Here is a 16,637-nt window from a genome sequence, read left to right on the forward strand (position 1 = left end):
GTGCTTCAATACCATGTTGCAGTATGATCACTTACTTGAGGGGCTTAGCATGTTAAGTACAGTAAACAGTAGTTGTAGACAAGCTCTGGACCAGTTTTGATCTGGTATGGACACTGTTTTGCAGCCTGTGTTCAGTCCTGCCCTCAATGCCACTAGTCCTATTAATATATAATAGGATTAATATGTAATGGCACTCTCTCAGGTGGAGAGACTTGGGCTTGTTCAGCCTGTAGAAGGCTCCAGGGAGACCTTAGAGCAGCCTTGCAGTATTTGAAAGGAGCTACAGGCGAGCTGGATAGAGATTTTTTACAAAGCCATGGACAGGAGTGATGATGGCTTCAAACTGGAAGAAGCTGGATTTAGATGACACTTTAGGAAGAAATTCTTTGCCATGAGGTTGGTGAGGCACTAGAACAAGATGTCCAGAAGAAGTTGTGGAGGCTCCAACCTGTGTTCAAAGCCAGGCTGGGTGGGGCCTTGAGCAATCTGGTCTAGTAGGAAGTGCCCTTGCCTTCCAGGGAGTTTGCAACTAGATGATCTTTAAGGTCCCTTACAAACCATTCTACTATTCCATGTTAATGGACCACAGCAGGTATTTGGAAAAAGTAAAAGAAGATAACCAGCACCCACATCCATTTCTCATGACATCCTATTTAATGACACCCTCAAGAACTAGAGATTAGTTCATTTGTCTTGGTTTATTCCAATCTGGGGAATAGTTTTACACCTGTGATGGATTGGAGAAGAGCCCATGGACAATGTGTCCATGTCACCCACTGTCCAAGGCAGGGAGAGAAGATAACACTCACCACCTTTATCAATACATTTAAGTACCTTCAGCCAGGCTTTATGTCTGCAGAAACCTAGCAGCATTTGTACATAGCTAAATATCTAGGCTCGAAAAGACATTTAAGATCATCGAGTCCAACCATTAACCCAGCACTGCCAGGTCACCACTAAACCATGTCCCTAAATTTTCATGATGTTGAAGTGCTGACACCAGTAAAGTTACTTGCAAAGTTTGCCTTTGTCTTCAGTGTGTTGGTGTTGAAGTTGTTTCTGATCTGTACTAGGTCACAGCTCTTGCAAAGCCAAACCAAACCATCCCATCCAGAACTTCATGTTGGAAGTCTGAAGGTGTTTTATCCTCATTTGCCAGTGGTGTGACACAGATTGCTTGACTTGCTCTTCATCATGTGAACCCCAAACTCTTTTCCTTAACACTCACATCATGCATAAACCACAAATATTTTACTTTTCAGCTTCTCCACTGATATGATACTGCAGAGCAGTACAGCCAGTCTGTCTCTCAGCCTGAGGGGACAATGATTGAATTAAGGACACCGAGATGAAGAATACAAAGAACTTCCATCTTAAAGTTTTACCAAATGCCCACTGCTGTGCCACAGGAATGGACATAGAATATTTCTTGCAGGGCACATGGCACAGTTCTGGGGGTGCCCATGAAGCCAGGGTGGTGGCAGTTTCTCCATTACAGTGGTCAGAAGGATCCCAGCAGCCGTGGTAACAGAAGTGTCAAGATCAAAGTCAACTCTCTACCTGCTTTTGGAATCCTTCTCACTTCAACTACACATCTGCTGTGCAGATGTGAACACAGAATCACAGAATCATAGAATTCTTTCATTTGGAAAAGACCTCTAAGATCACTGAGTTCAACTATGGACCCAACACTGCTATGGCCATTAATCCATGACCCAAACTGCCGTATCTAGACAATTCTTGAGCACCTTCAGGGATGGTGACTTGACTACTGCCCTGGGCAGCATGTTCCAACACCTGACCACTCTTTCAAGAAACAAAGTTTTTGTAATATCCAACCTAAACCTCACCTGGTGCAACTTGACACCATTTCCTCTTGTCTATCACTTGACACTAAGGAGAAGAAACTGACCCTCACCTCACGACAACATCCTTTCAGGGAGCTCCCCTCAGCTCACAATCAACTGCCCTGGTCCTGATGACCACAGTATTGCTGATACATGTCAGGATGCTGTCGGCCTTCTTGGCCACCTGGGCACACAGTGGCTCATCTTCAGCCAGCTGTCAACCAGCACCCCTAGGGCCTTTTCTGCTGGGCAGCTTTCCAGCCACTCTACCCCAAACCTGTAGTATTGGCTGAAGTTGTTGTAACCCAAGTACAGGACCAGGCGGTGCTGGGTTAATGGTTGGACCCAATGACCTTAAAGGTGTCTTCCAACCAAAATGACTCTATGATTTACTGGCATACAATGTTAAGACCTAGGAACAAACCAGAGGTACCAGGTTATGCTGCATATAAATCCCATAGGCAAGTGGTGTTGTTTCTCTCTGTGTGGATTTATACATCCATGTATTTACCCAAGTGAAGCCACCACACTGCGTCTGGGGAGTAGGGCTGAGCACTGCCTGTCCCAACCCTTCCTCTGAAACAGAGGTGGTTTAATTGAATAAAAACAGTGAAGAATGCAGCAGAGCAGGTGAAGTCATCATCACCAGGGTCCTCTGAGAGATTACAGCTTCCTGACCTAAGTCATGCCTTGGTAGGGTCAGATTTTGATCCATCTAAATCCAGCTGAGCCTTCCTTGACAGGCAGCCTTTCCCATTTCTGTAGGAAGACTGGCAGATAAAGCTACTCCCCGACATGAGTCAGGGTGCAAGAACAGGTCTCTCAGTTAGCACAAACATATGTTTCTGAGGTCTGGAAGAGCTTTTTTTTTTTCTCTCTCTCTCTTCACAGCCTGTTTGCATTTGTTGGCTTATTAAATAAGGCTTCATTTGCAGCCAATATGTCCTAGGAAACCAGGGGGTGTTACACATAATTGCCCTCAGATTCATAAGGAATAAACAAGGTAACCACCACCACCAGGGAGTCCTCCTGCTTCGCCACCACCAGCAATCATAGAAACCCAGAACTGTTTTGCTTGGAAGAGATCTTAAAGATCATCAAGTCAACCTGTTCGCCCAGCACTGCCAAGTCACCACATCCCTAAGCACCACATCTATCACAGCTTTGAAATCCCTTCAGGGATTGGGACTCCAGCACTGCCCTAGGCAGCCTGTTCCAGGGCTTGACAACCTGCCTGGAAAAGAAATTGTTCCTCATGTCTAACCTAAACCTCCCCTAGTGCAATTTGAGGCTGTTTCTTCCTGCCTTATCACTCATTGCAAGAAGAGACCAACTCCCACCTTGCTCCAAACTCCTTTCAGGGAGTTGTAGAGAGTAAGAAGGCCTGCCTTGAGCCTCTTTTCTCCATGCTAAGCAACATCATCTCCTGGCTCTGGGGAAAGGATTCCTGGGCACCTTGAGGTGTGTGGCTGCCTCCCAGAATCTACTCAACTCCAGGAAGGAGATGGGGAGCACTGAGGATGAGGCATTCCGAGGATGGGGAATGCCAAGGGATAATTTCTGTGGGGCAGGTGTTGGCCACCTTCCTGGGTGAGGGTGCCCGGAAAGGCCCCACCAAGGAGCCTGGAGGAATCACAGAATCCTTTGGAAGGGACCTTAAAGATACCTAGGCCAACCCCCTTGTAGTGAGCAGGAACATCTTCAAGTATATCAGGGCCCCATCCAACCTGACACAACCACTGCTTAAAAAAAGACCATGCACCTGAAAGAAGATAAAAACATTTTCATGGCAGTTGAAAATGATTAATAGAAATGGTAATTAAGCAAGAATTACATCATGTTTAAGAACAAAAGGACAAAATGCATCATTATGTAGGATAAGTGGAATTTTTTTAAGGCAAAATCCCTGACAGTGTTTCATCACATTCACTGTGAACATTTTCTTCCTTCTCTCTAGTCAAATCTCTTGGTTTTGGTTTAATACCATCACCCCTTGTCCTGTCACAACAGGCCCTGCTCAAATGTCGGTCCCCAGCTTTCTTACAGGCCCCTGTAAGTGCTGAAAGGCTACAAGAAGGTCTCATTGAAGCATTCTTTTATCCAGGCTGAAGAACCCCAACTCTCTCAGCCTGAATGAGTGGAGAAACAACCCAATCCTAAACCATATACTAACGTCAAACTCTAACTCCTCCAAGACCTGTTACTGTAGAGGTAATACGGAATGCCAGGTAGGAAAATGGGCGTATAGATGATGGAAAACCCCAAGATTTCTGTCACAAGCCTGTATAGCCAAACAAATGGTTCAGATTAAAAAGGGATGGTGAAGAAAAGTTGTAGAGGGACCTCGTACATGTTCTTAGACACGCAATCCACTGTCAACACATCTAACATGTAATCACACCACAGCTTTGACAGACTCACTAATTATACAAATACAACCAGATCATATTAAGTTGCCAACTCCTTTAATACAGCACAACTTCCAAAAACATGGAAGAAGAATAAAGGTAACAGCAAGTCCTCCCTTACATGCTTGTTTGCAATTGAGTTTCACTGGTATTAGACAGGTGAAAGCCCAAGTGATGAAAAATCACTTGGCTTTCTCTTCATGCACCACCCCCTTCCCAAAATACTTCCTTACATTCACATATGTTTCCCATTACTTCAAGCCCTGCACCCCCCTGCATATGCTCCAAGCCCCTGGTTTCCACATTCTTCTTTAACACTCTCAACTATAATGGCTTTTCTCAGTGGGATCAAACATCTGGTGGGTGTTCTTCAGGCAGATTTCAGGGTTTCTTTTGTTTCTCAGCTTGCCCACAGGTCATTTCTGATAGGTAGAGAAACCACAGAAAGTATTTCCAAGATATGGAGAAGAAAGCATAACGATCCCCCCCCCCCCCCCTTTTAACTTCTTGTGCTTTTAAAAATCCCAGAATCCCAGCACAGCAGGGATTGGCAGGGACCACTGGGGATCATTTAATCCAACCCCCCTGCTAAGGCAGGGTCACCTATAGCAGGTTGCCCAGGATCACAATATCCAGGTCAGTTTGGAATCTCTCCAGAAAAGAAGACTCTGCAATCTCTCTGGGCAGCCTGCTCCAAGGCTCCAGCACTGTCACAGCAAAAAAGCTTTTTCTCATCCTCAGGTGGAACCTCCTGGGTTCCAGAGGCACATCACCTATTGGCCTGTCAATGGACACCACTTTAAAGAGTCTGGCCCCATCCTGTTGACCCCCACCCTTTAGCTATTGCTGAGATCCTCTCTCAGTCTGCTCTTCTCCAGGCTAAAAAGCCCCAGGTCTCTCAGCCTTTCCTCTTCACAGAGATGCTCCAGACCCCTCAGCATCTTTGTAGCCTCCACTGGACTCTCTCCAGCAGTTCTCCATTTCTCTTGAACTGGAAAGCCCAGAACTGGACCCAGACCTCCAAATGTGGCTTCACTAGCACAGAGGAGAGGGAAAGGTCAACCTCCTTTGACCTACTGGCCACACTCTTCTCATTGCACCTCAAGAGACTGTTGACCTCTTTTGGCCATGAGGGCACGCTACTGCCTCATGGTGAACTTCTTCTCCACCAGCACTCCTAGGTCTTTCTTGGAGCTGCTTTCCAGCAGGTCAACCCCTTGCTGTATCCGTGCAGGGTGTTATTTTTTATCTATTTATTTTTCTTTATGTAGTACCCTTGCATACACCCCACCCCACAGGATGCAAACAGCTTTGGAAGTGATTTAGAAGACCCTGATCATTCCCTTTTTTTGCTTTTCTCCCTGTTACTAGAGAACAAACTGCTCTGCTGACAGAAACACCAAGTGAAAAAGCTTTTTTCACTTTTCCTCCAGAGAAAAAAAGAGGACAATTACTTCGATTGCATCATATCAATCACTCAGGAAAGGTGCAGGAGGCACTGAGGTTGCTGTCTATCCAGCATGCTGTCTCAGGTTACCTCGGTTGTCCCAAATCCTGACCCATTTCTGCTTTTCCACAGATATTTAGTCCTCTGCAATCCTCCTGAGGTTCCTCTGCACCAATGGTTACGGTGACAATGATTGGGAATGGCAGAGGCAGAAGCAAAGGGCCTGTAGGATTTCTCCTAAGGAAGATAAGTGCTTAGATTTTTCTTCCCTCCACCTGTGCTGTTAAAAGTAAAGAAATTGAGTTATTGCCACACAAAACAAATGTTTGTCTTTGGGGTTTTCCAGCTAGGAAGTGCTGTGTGTCCATCCACACATTTACAATTGGACCATTACCCAAATGGTTAATACAGGATATTAAAAATGAAGAAAACCATGTGATAAATCCCAGCTAATCCATCACTTCTGCAGCGCTTCACCTCTTTTTGAAGCTCCCTTTACAGCAGTGATTCCAACAGCTCAGCAAGGCTTATTTAAGCACTGGGTAACACCCTTCCTTGTACATACTTTCTAACTTCTGCATCTAACTGATAGAATCATAGACTGGTTTTGGTTGCAAGGTTCCTTAAAGATCATGTAATTCCAACAAATCCACGTGGGCAGGGACACCCTCCACTAGACCAGCTTGCTCAAGGCCCTGTCCAACCTGACCTTGAAGACATCCAGGCATCCAGAACCTCCATGGGGAACCAGTTCCAGTGTCTCACCGTCTTCACTGTGAAGAATTTATTCCTAATCATAGAATAATTCAGGTTGGAAAAGACCCCTGGTATCATCAAGTCCAACCTTTGACCCTACTCTACAAAGTGCACCGCTAAACCATATCCCAAAGCATCACATCCAAATGAACTTTAAACACACCCAGGGGTGGTGACACAACCACCTCCCTGGGCAGTCTATCCCATGTCTGATTACTCTTTCTGTGATTTTTTTCCCCTAGTATCCAGTCTAAATTTACCCTGTTGCAGAATGAGGCTATCCCCTCTTGTTCTATTGCTAATTACCTGTGAAAAGAGACCAGCACCAATCTCTTCTCTCCAATGTTCTTTCAGGTAGTTGTAGAGAGTGATGAGGTCTCCCCTTAGCACCTCTTCTTCAAACTAAACAGCCCCAGCTCCTTCAGTCGCTCTTTGTAATATTTATTCTGCAGTCTAAATCTACCCTCTTCCAGCCTAATGCCATTCCCCCTCATTCCATCACTACAAGCCCTAAATAAAACCAATCAATCGTGATCCTGCAGGATAAAGATGCTTTCAGCTACATTTCCAGCTTAGTCAACAAGGATCTTATTATACCAATTTTGTTTCACTTGATTAGAAATTATCTCTGAACAAAACACTTTGAAAATTCCAGCTCTGCAACTGTAGCATATTTCCAGTGAAAAATGGGATGATAATGATGCTAAACCACAACATCCCAAGGCCACACTGCACAACCCTAGAGAAGCCAAATCCTGCCGACTCACGGAACAACTCTTCTGTGCACAGATCCACCCTTTGTTTGCAAAGCCCAATGTACTCTGTACGTACACAGATCCTCCCTCCCGGGATGTATTCTGATGTGATAAAGTCACCCAGTTATTAATGCTTTTAGTGTTAAAAAGGCTTTTAGCTCAAGAGATAAAACTCAGGAGAAACAAGAATTCTTTTGTAGCCTCTTACAAATGGTCTGATGTTTTCTCCCGAGACAACAAGCAGTCATTTACTGGTACACCTCCATGAAACCAGACTGAATGTCACCCACTGTGAATAACACATTTAACACATTTCAAGAAGTTTCTGTTAACTTGAGATCATGCCTGACATGCAGAGAAGTGACAATTTTATGTATTTAATAAAGTAATAACCACACACAGCCCCTGAGGTACCCCCAGCTACTGCACCAAACAACAAATCTAACAAATAGAAGTGTGAGCACAGTCCTGAGGGTCCCATCTACCCCCACCCAAGCCTCCAAGAAAAACCTGTCAACAACCAGTTTGTAGCATTGAAGAGTCAATACTTAGGTTTCCACTGCAAACAAATAAAAAACCCACTCACCCTGCTTAATTCAAGAATTATGTAAGTTACAGCTTCACCTTCACTTGCTCCTTCACCGGAGAGAGAATAAAACTCCACCTAAAATTAGACCTTTCCAGTTCCGCTGCAGCTCCCCAGCAGACACAGCCCAGCCCTGCGACCAAGGCGGAGGCGAGGGGGAGGCTGAGGATGCTGCCACACCCTGCTGCCTCCCTCCTCCTTCTTCTCCTCCCAAAGCAAATCTGCCCACCCCAGAAGCTGGCTCCCTTCCCATGAGCTGACATGCATCCTGACCCATCTCCTCAGTCATACTGAGCAGTTTGGGGGGAGAAGAGACCCATCAGCTGCATCTTGGGTGGAGGGAGGCAACTGGAAGAAGCTAGTTCAGGGAGAGGCTCAGGCTGTACCAGTCTGATAAAATAAAAACGATTTAATTGTAATGCTTCCTGATGTGTTTTATGAGCGGGTCTGCAGCTCAAAGAGCTTTTCTGCTCCTTAAGGGATGAGCTTCAATCAGCTCTTACTCCAATGCAGTGCTCTTGGACTCTTCCCTAGTTGCCATTCAGGTCTCATCCTCACCTTCGAGCCAAAACTTTCCCACCAAGGAGACCAGCTTAGCTTTATTCACTTCTGTTATGTATGTACACACACGGGTGCAGCAAGACGCATGAATTTAACCACATACTGATGATGCAGCATGATGATCTTGACCTTTTAATGCTCTATGAAAGGCCTGTTGTCCAGAGATGTAGAGAAAAAGGGATGCTCTCCAGAGACATGGAGGAAAAAGAATGCTCTCCAGAAATGTAGAGGAAAGAATGTTCTCTGTAGATATAGAGAAAAAAGAACATTCTCTATAGATTTTAAGGAAAAAGAATGTTCTCCAGAGATGCAGAGGAAATAATGTTCTCTATAGATATAGGGAAAAAAGAACATTCCCTATAGATTTTAAGGAAAAGAATATTCTCCAGGGATGTAGAGGAACTAATGTTCTCAATGGATTTAAAAGAAAAAGTGCTCTCCATAGATATGGAAGAAATAACAGTCCTCACAGATTTAGAGAGAAAAGAGAACTCTCAATCACATCTAACCAAGATTGCAACTCCAAAACTTCCCTTTCTGCACCTCAGTACATCTTTCACAGAATATAAGGCATATTCTTATTTTCCATGACATTTAGTTGTACTTTCAGCTTTCTACGGACACAGAGAAATGCTGACAATATTAAAACGAAACTGAGAGAGTGATGATTCAGCTTGCCAGGTGATAAAATACGGATACACGTGGGCCGCACCTAACCCGAGAGAATTTCTCTTTTGGCAAGCAGACCTCTGATTTATGATCGTTTTGACAGAAAACGCTTCAAACCCCGTAGTTACTTCAGTCTCACATGCTGAGTTGAAACACTTTCTGCCTCCAGTATCAGCACACGCTGAGGAGCAGGAAAGGAAAACCATCTTTACCTTTCTCAAAATCAGGATTCCCCCCTTTGCCGTGCCAGAGGCGAGGCAGTGCGGGTCTGACAGCTCCGAACCGTCAGGGCGGGGACCGAAGGAAGAAGACGGGGGAACGGGGGAGGGGACCCAGGGGACAGGGGAGCGGGGAGGGCCGGCGGCATTGCCACTGCAGCGGCCCGGGGCTGCGATGTGCTCCCTATATAACCACACCCGCCGCATTGCAGAACCCACGGGGAGGGGTGTGTGGAAACAACCCCCACCCCCCCGCCCCGAGTGACTGCAAAGCGCGGTGAGGGGACAGCGGCACCGAGGGCTCTGTGTGACGGGGGAAGCGCTCGCCCTGCACCGCCCAGCCGCTGTGAGCCGGGGAGGCGGGGAGGTGGGGGAGTCAGAGCTGAAGTTTCGCCGCAGAAATGAGTAAAAAAATACTAAAACTGACACCCACACACCCCGGGTACCGCTATGGTGCAAGCAGCCATGTGTGTGTGTGTCCCTCACAGGGACGCAGAGGGAGGTCGTCGTCGACTTCCTCCCCCCCCCCCCCCAGCCCCGCCATCCCCGGTTCCCAAACGCCGGCACCCCCCTCACGGACACGCCGCCCTCCGGCCCCTCTCCGCGGCTGCTAACTTAAAATGGCTCCTGGCTTCATATGTGTGTGTATAGATATTCTTATATAAATATATATTTTATATATATATGCACACACGTATATATAAAAAAAAATTAATCATAAGGGGAAGGCAGATCTTGCTTCCCCCAAGGCATGTCCCTTGCTTCCCCCTTGCAGGGAGGACACCGCACCGGGAAGGGGGGGCAGGGAAAGGCGGGAAGGTACCTTGGAGGCGGCGGGGAGAGGCGACGGCGGTACTGGGGTTGCTCGCAGTGGTGGCAGCAGCGGAGGCACCGGGGCTGCTCCCGCCGGTACCGTGAAGCTGTTGCTGTTGCCTGTAGTAGTACGGGGGTTGCTCCCGCCGGTACCGTGGAGCTGCTCCTGTGGCCGTTACTGGTACCGAGGTGCCTCCCGCTGGTACCGTCGAGCCGTTGTGGTAACGGGACCGGGACTGCTCCCAGCAATGGAACCGGGGAGGCGGGGGGGTGCTGCTCCCGCTGGTGGCGGCCACGCGTCAGCAGCGACGGCGCAGCCCCGGCTCTGCCCAGAGCGAAGCCGCCACCGCTTCCCAGCAAATCAGGGCTGCGGAGGCTGCTCCGGAGAGAGGGAGGGAAAAAGGGAAAAACATTAAAAAAAAAAAAAAAAAAAAAAGGGGGGGGGGGGGGGAATAAATAAAAAGGAAAAGCGGCGGCGAAGGGCCAAAGCTGCACGGCGGGAGGCTTGTGAAGCCAGACTTCCCCCCACAGGGCCCACCACCCCCAGGAGCAGGACCCCACCCTCTACCCCACATCCAGAGGGACCTGGATGCTTTTCGACTCAGTTGAATGAATTTTTCTCTTTGGTTGAGTATAGCTGCTGTGGTTGCTCCCTGGCGATAGGGAGACTCCCATGAGAGTTAAAAACCAGCAAGCTGGGTGCTGTCAAGGTATGGTGTTGAGGTACTCGGGGAGGTTTTGGTGGCATGGTGGGGTACACCAGCCTTTTGGGGTTGAATTTATCATAGAATCATAAAATCATTAAGGTTGCAAAAGACCTTGAGTCCAACAGTTAGCTCAGCACTGCTGTGTCACTCAGCACTGTATCTACACAGCTTTGAAACCCCTCCAGGGATGGGGACACCGGCACTGCCCTGGGCAGCCTGTTCCAGGCCTTGACATCCCCGTTAGGGGAACAAATTGTTCCTCATGTTCAACATAAATCCTCCCTGGGGCAACTTGAGGCCATTTCCTCTTACCCTATCAATTGTGACTTAGGAGAAGAGACTGAGCACTATCTGCCTCCAACCTGCTTTTAGGGACTTGTAAAGAGCTGGAAGATCTCTCTCCTCAGCCTCCATTTCTCCAGGCTGAACAACCACAGCTCCCTCAGCTACTCCTCAGAAGACTTGTGCCTCATTCTCATACAATCTGGACCCTCAACAGCATCACCACACACAAAATAAAAACATAGGTCCTGCCATTCATCATCTGCTGTTCCAAAAGGATAATGTAACACTGCAAATTACTTTGGAGTTCTCAACATGATACTCAGCACACCATGCCATGTGTCAGAAAGCATCTGAAATCCCACATGTCCAGAAGCCATTCAGGGGATCCCACCAGCACCACATCTACCACTTCTCTGGGCAACCTGGGCCAGGGTCTCACCACCCTAATCATAAACAATTTCTTCCTTCTCTCTAGTCTAAATCTCCCTCTTTTAGTTTAAACCCACCACTCTGTGTCCTGTCACAACAGCACCTGGTCAAAAGTCTGTCCACAGCTTGCTGAAAGGCCCCTCTAAGTGCTGAAAGGATGCAAGAAGGTCTCTCTGGAGCCTTTTCTTCTCCATCTTGAACAACCCCAACTGTCTCAGCCTGTCCTCACAGCAGAGGGATTCCAGCCCTTAGATAACTTCTGTGGCCTCCTCTGGACCTGCTCCAACGGGTCCATGTCTCTCCAGTGCTGAGGACTCCAGAGCTGGACCCCACACTACAGGTGGTAAGATCCAAATTATATTCAGGCCTCTGATTTGAATAAGAGAGAAAGAAAAAGATCTCCTTTAGTGAGCTGCATCTCTGTGGGATTTCAGGAAGGAAAGAGGTTTGGACAGTAGGCAGCAGATGTAACCAGTGAACTCTGATCTGCAGAACTGTCCTGCTCTGTATTTAATGCAGAATCATAGAATTGTTTTGGTTGGAAGATACCTTTAAGATCAAGTTCAACCACAGCAAGACACACACCCCCTTAACCTGCTGTGCTGAAGTGCTATTGAGTGGATCTGGCCCACCATAAGAGGTGAGAGAGGGGCAGAGACTTCCAAAGGAGAACACATGCCCTCAGCTAGGAGTGGGCATACCTCTAGTCATGCTGCCAAAATAAAGAGACTTGTATGCTCTTCTGCACCAGGAGCTCTGGAAGCCATCACAAATCACAAGGGAATGGACTTGACAGCCGAGACACACATTAGAGGTAACAAGGTTTGATTTGAGGGGAAAAAAGAAAGCTGCAAAGTAAGAAAAAGGACTGAGTTGGTTTGACCAAATTGAGTCTCCACACTGAGCAAGGAGACTTAATCATGTTTTTAAAATAATGCAAGGTTCAAGAATTGGACTTGGTGATCTTAAAAAGCTTTCTTCCAATCAAAACTATTCTATGATTTACCAGCACAACCTTTCACAGCTCTTGTACTGCCTGTCATAGAATTGCTCCACGGTTACCACATCTTCTGAGATCCCTTTTGTGGACATACTGTGTACGTAAGGGGTAACAGACACAGACTGGAATCCAGGAGGTTCTATCTGAAGATGAGGAGAAACTTCTTTGATATAACAGCATCTTTCATCTGATGATCTAGCGGGCTTTAAGCACATTCATTTAACCTCAAAACATTAAGTGGTATTACAGACTGCTCCTTCAAGCAGTAGATCTGGGCAACAAATATTGAGGTAGCTGGTACCTGGTAGTTGGGCTATGCACATGGGCCCAACTTTCAGAGTTCTCAGCTCTCACATTCTTTTTAATGTGAAAGCTTTTTTTCTGTTTGTTTGTGGTTGTTTTGGGTTTTTTTTAATTTTCAAGTGTTACTTCCTAATTTCAGAGTGGGTTATTTTACACCCCTTGCCCCAACTTCTGTCAGATGGGAGCCCCGTGGAAGCTGTAAGTTGGACCTTTAAAGGTCCCCTCCAGCCCAAATCATACTTTGATTCCTAAGTTTAGGTTTCCATGAATCAGCAGTTTTAAATTATTAAAGAAAATGTTCTTCCAGTAATATATAGAAAGCATGGATCCATACTCTTATCACTAGGTTGTAAAGATGAGTACTTCCCCACCACCACACTTCGCTGGAGTTATCCCAGTGTCCACTGACACAAAAGGAACCTTAGATGACAAGTCCAGTTAGCACTAGAAGACACAGATCTCCTACATTGCTACAGGACAATGGTGTTAGTCTTGCTGTTTTCTTGCCTTTCTGGAGGTGATCCTTCAGACCTGGATGTCAGGATCAAACAAGTTTAGTGGTCCTATTTAAGTTAGGATTTGTCTCAACCAATGAAACCTTTGACCTTGCAAGAAGTATCTTTTTGTCCCACTCCCCTCAAAGTAGTTTCCTTCCTCACCCACCTTCCCTGCATTTTCCCCATGCAAGGATCCTCCATCTCCTACCATGCAAGGAGCTAGAGGCACATCCAAACTGTTTCTGTGCTGGTCTGGAAGCGAGACTGCTCCCAGAACCCACTTCCTGTGGAGAAGGTACAAAGCTATCCAGATGCTAGGACTCAACCGTATAAGCAATAGCCAGAGTCACCTGGGAGATCAATATGAATCTGGGGAAATGGGTAAAAGAGGTGGCCAGCTCTGCTCTCCATTACCTTTTCCATCCATCCATGGAGAAGAGACCTTTCAGATCGTCACATCCAACCATTAACCCAGCACTGCGAGATCACCGCTAAACCATGTCCCTCAGAAGCACATCTGCACAACTTTTAAATCACTTCAGGTATGAGAACTCCACCAGTGCCCTGGGCAGCCTGTTCCATGACTTGACAACCCATTTGGGAAAGACATTGTTCCTAATACCCAACCTAAACCTCATCCATCCCTCCCTTTTGGTTTATGAGTCTCTACCCTTCAGTGAACACGCACAACTCGCTTGAGAAAGCCATGTAAATGGAGGGAGGAAGGGAGGGAGGAAGGAAGGGAGGGAAGGGAAGGAAGGGATTATTCCTGTCATCTCCAATGAGATCTTCTTGTGGCCTTTCAGTACTCAAAGGGGCAGATAAGAAAGCTGGGGACAGACTTTAGCAGGGCCTGTTGTGACAGGGCAAGGAGTGATGGATTTAAACTGAAAGAGGAATACTTATACTAGAAAGGAGGACTTTTTTTGCACTGAAGGTGGTGAGACCCTGGCTCAGAGAGGTGGATCCATTCCAGGTCAGGTTGTTTGGGGACTCTGAGCAACCTGCTCTAGTTGTAGATGTCCCTGGTGACTGCAGGGGGCTTTTGGAGTAGGTGACCTTTAAAGGTCCCTTCCTACCCAAACCATTTCTGCTCTATAAAAAGCCAGGGTAGAAGAAAGGCAAAACCAGCCTGTGACATGAAGCAGGTAAATCAAAGGTGGAGGAGGACAAGGTGCCAACCCACACACCCCCTTCTCCACGGGGCACCAGCCAGAATGCAGCAGCCATAAGGAAAACAGGCCCATGGAGATTCTTTGGCCACAACAAGGGTTTGTTTTAACAGGAGAGAGGACTGGGGAGCCACATGGTCTCTGCCAGGAAAGGATGAATAGGCAACCCTGGAAGAGCAGGGCCAGGGATTATTGCCCAGCCCTGGGAACTGCTGCCCAAAACATTCTTGTGATTCCCTAATTGATTGGCCATGGCATTCAAAATAGCGCATTACGGAGAAGCAGGCCACAAAAATGCTGTCAAAACCCAGCGAAAGGCCCTCTCAAGCCTGGCCAACAATGAATTAGCCGGGGACAGCACTCTGAAAAATGGCAAGTCCTGGAGAAGCAGCAGCAGCATCATTACAGCATTATGAAGAAGATATTTTTTAGCAGACAGGAGGTTGGCACTGTCTGTCTAGACGGGGAGATGGGCTTGGAGTCGGACTGCAGGGTTTTTTGTTGTTTTGATTCTTACCGTATCCACTTCCATTTATTAAAAGCAAACTTGTTCTGGCCATGACTCATGCAGCTTAGCTTTCAGCATGGCAAAGAAACTAAATCCTCATCGCTAAAAGCCATCACCAGATGAAGGCAACATTTAGAAATGAGACCAAATATTCTGTCATGTGTTAAGGTTGGGACAGCCACCAAAGGAGTACCAGAGACTCTCCATTAACACCTCTTGCTTCCCAAAGGGAAGAGAAAGGGAAGAAAGGAGAGAGAGTGATGGGGTGGGAAACAAACTAAACCAGCTGTGATGGAAAGAGGAACAATCCAATGAAATAAAGACAGAGATACAAAACAATATCTCAACCAAACCCTGATGGCAATGATGTCACCACTGTCACCCCCGATGCTGCAGGCAGGCACTGGGGAAGTCCCAGACTAGACTCAACAGCAGCAGATGGGAACTAGATTCAAGATCTGCATTCTGGAACTGGATTCAGGAACACATGGATTAGGATTGAAGGCAGAAGGGACAGAATCCTTCTTGGACACCAACCAGTGAAGAAGAGGTTTGACTCTGGTGATACCTTAGCTAGATCCTGAGGATGCCATCCATGGGATGGCATCTTGTTGACCAGCTGATGCCTCCTGTTAGTCAGTTGAGGGTAACCTAGCCTGACTGCTCCTCCCCACAAGTGCCACCTCTAATTTCCTGCACCCCAAGGTGGAGCACAAGATGTGGCAGTGCCCTTGGTCTGCCCAGGAGCAAGTCTAAGCCAGAGCCTTTCTGCAGCCCAGCCCTTGGTGGTAACTCTCCCCATCAGCATTCTCACTGCTGGAAGCAGCCACTCTCTGTGCAAACCTGCCCTGAACTTCAGAAAGTGCCCTCACTGAGCAGAGCCTGAGCTGAGAAGTCACATTCCTGACTAGAACTGGTTCTGATCTAGCTCAAACCAGAACATCTTCTGTTTCTGTCTTCCCTCTGTGCAAATATAATGCCCATGGACCTCAGATTGGCCCATATTACCATTGCCACCAAATATCTAATTAGTAAACCTTCAGGTGAGGCATCTCTTAGCACAACTCAGTGACATAGCAGGTAAGATTTATTCCTCACGCTGTATTTTTTACCTTAGTGCAAAGATTTATGTGGTCTGTCATTTGAATTAAGTCTCACTCTGGCCATCAGTGCCAAATCCACCCCATTTGAAGACTGTTGAAAGAACAATCAGTAAATTTGGCCCCAGTGCTTCTGCAACTGAAATCCTGCCTGGAGAAGATTTGCAGTAATTAATTCAGCCTTGCCCTTTGCCACATCCCCATCAGTAGCTGTTCTCTGGCTGAGAGCATTTACTGTATTATCAAGTGATGACCTCCTGCTGAAGGTCTCCAGTCCCCCCACTATGAGCCAAAAGTAACCAAATTTTATGAATCCAAGATGCTTTGGGATCTACTTGAGGCTGTGCTCAAACCAGACAAGAATTAGTTTGCAGAGAGTAATAAACAGTAGCTGTTTTTCTCAATTCAGGTTTTTGGTTTTGTCTATTCATAATCATTTACCTGTGCTCTGATTCCACACACACTGACTCTAGGAAGCAGAAAATGCGGAAGATTTGCAAAATGCAGTTGAAACAAATTTATTTTAATTAAAACAGAGTTCCTAAACAGCCTAATGAGGGAGGCAAGGACCACTCT

The 16,637-nt window shown here is 46.7% G+C and overlaps 1 protein-coding gene across 2 annotated transcripts in view; it reads right to left on the minus strand.

The window, feature by feature from the left end:
• The window catches only part of EPB41L3 (erythrocyte membrane protein band 4.1 like 3), a 114,198-nt gene extending 103,877 nt beyond the window's left edge, over positions 1–10,321 (minus strand). The window contains exon 1 of one of the 2 annotated variants that reach the window (XM_068147578.1): positions 10,071–10,321. The gene's annotated coding sequence lies outside the window, so the exon portion shown is untranslated. Of the gene's footprint in view, positions 1–7,799; positions 7,976–10,070 lie in introns of those variants that run through there. The other variant, XM_068147577.1, reaches the window with a different exon arrangement.
• Positions 10,322–16,637: the final 6,316 nt, after the last annotated feature.

Source organism: Melanerpes formicivorus, unplaced genomic scaffold (genome assembly GCF_026170545.1).
Source record: "Melanerpes formicivorus ecotype bairdi unplaced genomic scaffold, bMelFor1.0.p_v2 SCAF_15, whole genome shotgun sequence".
Taxonomy (NCBI): Eukaryota; Metazoa; Chordata; class Aves; order Piciformes; family Picidae; genus Melanerpes; species Melanerpes formicivorus.